Source organism: Suricata suricatta, chromosome 7 (assembly GCF_006229205.1).
Source record: "Suricata suricatta isolate VVHF042 chromosome 7, meerkat_22Aug2017_6uvM2_HiC, whole genome shotgun sequence".
Classification (NCBI taxonomy): Eukaryota; Metazoa; Chordata; class Mammalia; order Carnivora; family Herpestidae; genus Suricata; species Suricata suricatta.
The window spans coordinates 75,075,976-75,082,704 of record NC_043706.1 but is presented as its reverse complement, the minus strand read 5'-3'; the positions used below and the strand labels follow the sequence as shown (position 1 = coordinate 75,082,704).

Here is a 6,729-nt window from a genome sequence, read left to right as displayed (position 1 = left end):
AGAGGTGGTGGTGATGGTGGAGGGCACTTGAGGGGAAGAGCACTGGGTGTTGTATGGAAAACAATTTGACAATAAAATATTTTTTTAAAAAATTTAAAAAAATAAAAAAAAAATGGGGAAAAGACATGATCGGACATGTCTCCAAAATAGACATACAGATGGCCAACAGAAACATAAAAAGATGTTCAACATCACTCATCATCATGGAAATACAAATCAAAACCACAATGAGATATCACCTCACTACTGCCAGAATGCCTGAAATCAACAACAGAAGGAACAAGTGTTGTCAAGGATATAGAAAAAGGAGCCCTCATGTACTAATGCTGGGAGTGTAAACTTGGACAGTGTGGAAAACAGTATGGAGATTCCTCAGAAAATTAATTATATAATTACCCTATGATCTAGTAATTCTGCTGCTGAGTATTTACCCACAGAAAACACAAATTCAAAAAGACATATACACCTCTATGTTTATTGCAGCATTATTTACAATAGCCAAGATATGGAAGCAACCCAAGTGTCCATGGATAGATGAGTGAATGAAGATGTGATATTTCCACACAATAGAATATTACTCAGACATAAAAAAGAATGAAACTTTGCCATTTTCAACAACATAGGTGGACCTAAATGGTATTATGCTCAGTGAAATAAATCTCATAGGAAAAAAAAGTACTGTATGATTTCACTTACTTGTGGAATCTAAAAAAATCAAACGAATGAGCAAACAAAACAGAAATAGACCCATATATACAGAGAATTGGTGGTTGCCACAGGGGAGGATGGTGGGGCGATGGATGAAGCAAGCAATGGGAACTAAGACATACAAACTTCCCGTCATAAAAGAAATGTCAAAAGTATGCAGGAATGCAAAGCCTTACCTGGGGAGAAAAGTCAATAATATTGTACTAATGTATGGTGACAAATGATGGCAGATGATAGCTACACTTACATGGTAAGCATTTCATGAGGTATTTAAATGTTTATTCATTATGTGTCACCTGAAACTAATATTGCATGTCAACCATACTTTAAATAAATAAATAAGTTAATTAATTTAAACAATTATATTTAAAAATCCACTTTTTATTATAATTGCCAACTATCTTAACACTTTTTTAATGGTAACAAATGATGAGTGAAAGCATTAATTCTCTGTTTCCCATATTTTTGTCCATCACATGAATCAGCCAGTAGACAAACAACAAGCCTTAGGATCAAATTTTCACAAATCAGGGGGAAATTGAAACTTTTACTGCAGATACCCAAGCATGAGGTCTTGCTCTTTCATGTATTACAAAAGAATCAAATTATAAAAGTGCAAAATGAAAAAAATTAAATTCATGAATTCTATTATCATGAAATTCAAACCTCTAAAAAAAGGGGGGGGCAGTAGTGGTTCTTACTTAAAATTATTTTTCCTTATAATCCTAATCAGGAAAACAGGATCCAAGCACAACAACCTTTGCTATTATAGGCTCCATGGCAGTGATTCTCAAGTCTAAGTCTGGAAAGGGTTAGCATTCCCTGTGAGTTCCCCATGATGAACTCTGATACGCATGACTTACCTATTTTGTGTATGTGGACAGTATTACTGCAAGTGTCTTCCTGTCTTTTACCCACCCACTCACACAGCCATTTCCCCAGTCTTAAACTAACAACCAAGTCTTCATTAATGTCTCTCAAATCCATTCAGTTCTCTCCATTCCCACTTCTCTGGAATTAACTGAAGCAATTATCTTTTCTTGTCTGGATTACTGCAACAGCCAATCAATTGAGCTCCCTGACTTCAGTGTTATACCCTCCGATCTTTGCATATACTAAAATGATGTTTCAAAAATATAAATCTGATTGTGTCATTCTCCTGCTTAAAATCTCATGAAGGCTTCTCAGTGGCTTTGGGGTGAATTCCAAACTGCTAGGCATGGAATAGATCTGATCTCAGCTCCACCCATCCAACCTCAGCTCTTGCAACTGCCTCCCTGCTCCTCCCAGAACACTCTTACCATTGGTTGGGCCCTGGCCTCCCGGGCATACAGATTACTCTCTATATATAATGTTACTTTTTCCTCTTCACCTGGCTAATTTCTCCATGTTTTCAGAAGTTATGTCTTCCATGAAGCTATCTCTGACCTGACGATATTGGGTTTAGGATCCTAGAACCTTAACCTCTATCTAATTCGAAAACATTTTCCACTCCCAAAAGAAAATTGCATACCCATGAATCAATCACTCCCCATTCACCTTCCCCCACAGTACTTACATTTCACAGGGTTGTCAATACTCTAGGGAAGTCTATTTTCCTGTTTGTCTCTTCTACTAGACCATCGGCTCCTTGAAGGCAGGGAACATATTTTGTGGAAATTCTAGGACCTAAGAACAGAGCCTGAGATGAAATAGTCATACCAGATTATTTTTTTACTTTTAATGTTTTTTATTTATTTTTAAGAGACAGAGACAGCATGAGCAGGGAAGGGTCAGAGAGAGAGGAAGACACAGAATCCAAAGTAGCCTCCATGAGCTGAGCTAGCTGTCAGCACAGAGCCTGACACGGGGCTTGAACTCACGAGCCGTGAGATCATGACCTGAGCTGAAGCCAGAAACTGGATGCTTAACCGACTGAGCCACCCATGCACCCCCAGATTATTTAGATAAAGGAGGTAAGTATAGATGTGGGTGAATGAAAAAAAAGAAATATTGGAAGTCTTAACATCTTTACTGGAGGGTTGGAGAAATTTCAGAAGGAAATAATTTTAGAGGGAAAGGATGAAGAATTTAAATTACAGGTCTCCAGAAGAACTTCTGACTCTACATTGGCTCTCCTGCTTCAGGATCCCCTACTTATCCCCAAGCACCCCATTACACATCCCCAAGAAGAGGTTGCCCTCAGTCTTCTCCCCTTCCCTCCATGCCTCAGACTACAGCTGAGCAGTTTCCAGGGGTGCCTGGGCTTCAGAAGGTGGGGGCTGAGTTAACTAACCCTTAGGCTTACCAGACTTCTTAGAAGATCGGGTGTTGTAGAGGAGCATGGGGGGGGGGGGGAGTGGGGATTTGGCTCCTGATTGAATTTCATCTTTGTTATTTCCTCCTACCATCGGGAGCACTAGGGCATGACTCCCAAGGATGGACTTTATTACTAAAGGAAGACTATTTTCTCAATTATCAAGGAGCTCACCTTGCTCTGTAGCCCATAAGTCTTCATTTTTGTAAGGAGAGATTTTTTGGATCCCCTTCCAGGTGTGCTGAAATTATAGAAGAGCTACATTCCACTTTTAGCAGCTATTTTCTTATGAACAAATAAAAACCAAAGATCCTTTAAGTTATTTCTCTTCAACTGTTCCTCTGATGGGGCAGACAGGATTGCCAGTCCCTCCTGACACACTGCAAGGAATAACGTATCACCTGGATTTCCCACTCCACTCCAAGTTCATTATCTCTAACACCAACCTTCTCTCCAAACCAGTCCCTCTCTCTTCATTATTTATTGGGATGAGTTGCCTTTGACTTAATAATAGGCCCAGTGATCTAAGCAGCCCAAAACTCTGCTTTTCCCCCTCTCTAATCCTTCACATTCAGATCTGTCACTAAGCCTATATATTTTACCTTTTAAGCATGTTTCATGGCCATTCACTTTCCTAACCACTATGTTCTAAAGTTTGTTACCAAAATCTCTTACATGCTTCCTTTGCTTCCAGCCTGCTCCATTCCCAAAGGCCAAGCCGATCATAGAGTTCTCTATGCACAGCCCTTTGAACACCTCCCATTACTATAGGAGAAAATTCAGTCCCCCTTACATGGGATGCAAGTTCCTCCTTGATCTGGCCTTTTCATCACTAGACCTGCACTGTCCAATATGGAAGCCACCAACCATATGATCTATTTACATTTAAATTAGTTAAAATTACATGAAATTTAAAATTCAATTCCTCAGTTACCCTACCACATGTGGCTAGTGACTACTGCATTTGACCGTGAAGATAAAGAACAGTTCCCTCCTGCACTCTTGGTGGGAATGCAAACTGGTACAGCCACTCTGAAGAACAATATGGAGGTTCCTCAAGAAACTAAAAATAGAACTACCCTATGATCCAGCAATTGCACTATTATGTATTTATCCAAAGGACACAAAAATACAGATTTGAAAGGGTACATGCGCCCCAATGTTTATAGCAGCATTATTCCAAATTATGGAAACAGCCAAAATGTCCACTGACTGATGTATGGATAAAGAATATGTGGTATATATACACAGTGGAATATTACTCAGCCATTAAAAGAATGAAATCTTGCCATTTGCCATGACATGGATGGAGCTAGAATTAACTCAAAAGGGATCGCTTATGCTAAATGGAAAAGTCAGAGAAAGACAATACCATATAATTTCACTCATATGTGGAATTTAACAAAACAGATAGACATATAGGAAGTGGGGGGAAAAGAGAGAGAGGGAAACAAACCATAAGAGACTCTTAAAGACAGAACAAGCAGGGTTGATGGAGAGATGTTGTTGGGGAATGGGCTAGATGGGTAATTGGCATTGAGGACATTTGTTATGATGAGCACAGGGTATTGTATGTAAGTGATGAATCACTGGATTCTACTCCTGAAACCAATATTGCACTGTATGTTAACTAACTAGAATTTAACTAAAAATTTGAAAACCAAGTTTCCATTCTTTAGCTAAATACTAAAGAGTAAAATTACTGACTCATATCATAAGAGTATGTTTAATTTTCAAAAAAACTGCCAAATTATCTTCCAAGGTTGCTGTACCATTTTGCCTTCTCATCAGCAATGAGTGAAGGTTCTATGTGCTCTACATTTTCACCTACACTTGATATTGTCAATATTTTGGATTTTCCCACTTCTAAACAGTGTGTACTAATATCTCATTGCTTTAATTTTGCAACTCCCTAATGACATATAATGCTAAACACCTTTTCAAATGCTGTTTGTTATCTGGGTATCTGTTTTGGTAAGGAGTTTATTCATATTTTGTGCCCATTTCAAAAATCAAGTTGTTTGGGGGTACCTGGGTGGCTCAGTCAGTTAAGCATCGGACTCTTGGTTTTGGCTCAGGTCATGATCTCTCAGTTTATGAGATTGAGCCCCAAGTTGGGCTCTGCAATGACAGCTTGGAGCCTGATTGGGATTCTCTCTCTCCCTCTATCTCTGCCCCTCCCCCCTGCACCCTGTCAAAAATAAACTTTAAATAAAAATCAAGTTGTTTTCTTGCTGTTGAGGTTCAAGAATTCTTTGTATATTTTGAGAAATAATTTTTTTTCAATCAGAATGTGTTTTGCAAAGATTCTCCCAGTCTATGGTTTGTCTTTTCATTCTCTTAATCAGCTCTTTTGCAGAATAGAGTTTTTAATTTTAATTAAGTCCAACTTACCAATTTTTTCTTTCATGGGTCATGCTTTTGATGTTTTATATAAAAAATTATCGCCCGGGGCGCCTGGGTGGCTCAGTTGGTTAATCATCCGACTTCGGCTCAGGTCATGATCTCACAGTTCGTAGGCTCGAGCCCCGCGCCAGACTCTGTGCTGACAGCTCAGAGCCTGGAGCCTGTCTTCAGATCCTGTGACTCCTCTCTCTGACCTTCCCCTGCTCATGCTGTCTCTCTCTCTCTCTCTCAAAAATAAAAACATTAAAAAAAAATTATTGCCAAACTCAAGGGCCTTAGATTTTTTCCTATGTTATCCTCTAGGAGATCTTAGAGTTTTGTACAGTTTGGTCTATGATCCATTTTGAGTTATTTTTTTATGACAGGTTTAAGGTTTGTATTTGTTTGTGTTTATATAAAGTTTCTGGATGTCCACTTATTCCAGCACATTTGTTGAAAAGAATATTCTTTCTCCTTTGAATTGCCTTTGCTCCTTTGGTCAAAGATCGGCTACTACATTTGTTTTTGTTTTTGATTTTTAATTTTTTTTAATGTTTTTATTAGGAGAAGGCGATGTGACGACAGAGCAAAGACAGATGTAGCCACAAGCCAAGGGATGCCAACAATCCCCAGAAGCTGGAACAGGAAAGGAATAGATTTTCTCCTAAAGCTTCTGAAGGGAGTGAAGCCTGACAATACCTTTATTTTAGACTTCTGACCTCTAAAAGCTGTAAGAGAATAAATTTCTGTTGTTTTAAGTTAGTTACTTAGTTCATGTGAGTTTATTATCACACCCCGAGGAAATTAATACATGGCTTTTCACATAGCGTCTGCTCATCTAAACCTACAAGATGAATATGCTAGAAAAGAGACATAGAATGAAGTGATTAAGGATTTGAATATGATCTTGGAAAAGTTACTTGGACGCCGTGAGTCTTACTTTTCTAATCTGTACAACAGTACCTACTGACCATATGGTCCTTGTGATCAAGTCATTTAATGTACAGAAAGTCCTTGGGAGAGATCTTGAATCAAGGTTAGCACTTAAGAAGTACTAACAATTATTTTAAGAAAAGAAAATATCTTACAGAAAGAAGAATGGGATACAGCAGGTAGAATAGTTAGGTATTCTTTGTTTTTGTTTCTTAAGGAAAAAATTTCTCTTTTTCTAAGAGAGTTTTAATCATAGGTACATAGGGAGCTTCTAAGGTGGTATGGACCTATGATCCCTTTCTGGAGAGAGGGATCATGGTTTTTACAGGTCCTCAAAGAGTTTTATGATTCAGTAAAGTTAGGGAGGATTGGAAAGACTGAGAGGATGAGAACAGAGTGCTGTAGTG

At 38.4% G+C, this 6,729-nt stretch overlaps 1 protein-coding gene and 1 long non-coding RNA gene across 2 annotated transcripts in view; one reads left to right on the top strand and one right to left on the bottom strand.

The window, feature by feature from the left end:
• The window catches only part of CFAP206 (cilia and flagella associated protein 206), a 43,145-nt gene extending 40,787 nt beyond the window's left edge, over window positions 1–2,358 (bottom strand). The window contains exon 1 of the mRNA XM_029944503.1: window positions 2,267–2,358. The gene's annotated coding sequence lies outside the window, so the exon portion shown is untranslated. The remainder of the gene's footprint in view (window positions 1–2,266) is intronic.
• LOC115296084 overlaps window positions 1–6,151 on the top strand; it is a 14,569-nt gene extending 8,418 nt beyond the window's left edge. Inside the window, exon 3 of the long non-coding RNA XR_003910716.1 lies at window positions 5,954–6,151. This is a non-coding gene — a long non-coding RNA (uncharacterized LOC115296084). The remainder of the gene's footprint in view (window positions 1–5,953) is intronic.
• Window positions 6,152–6,729: the final 578 nt, after the last annotated feature.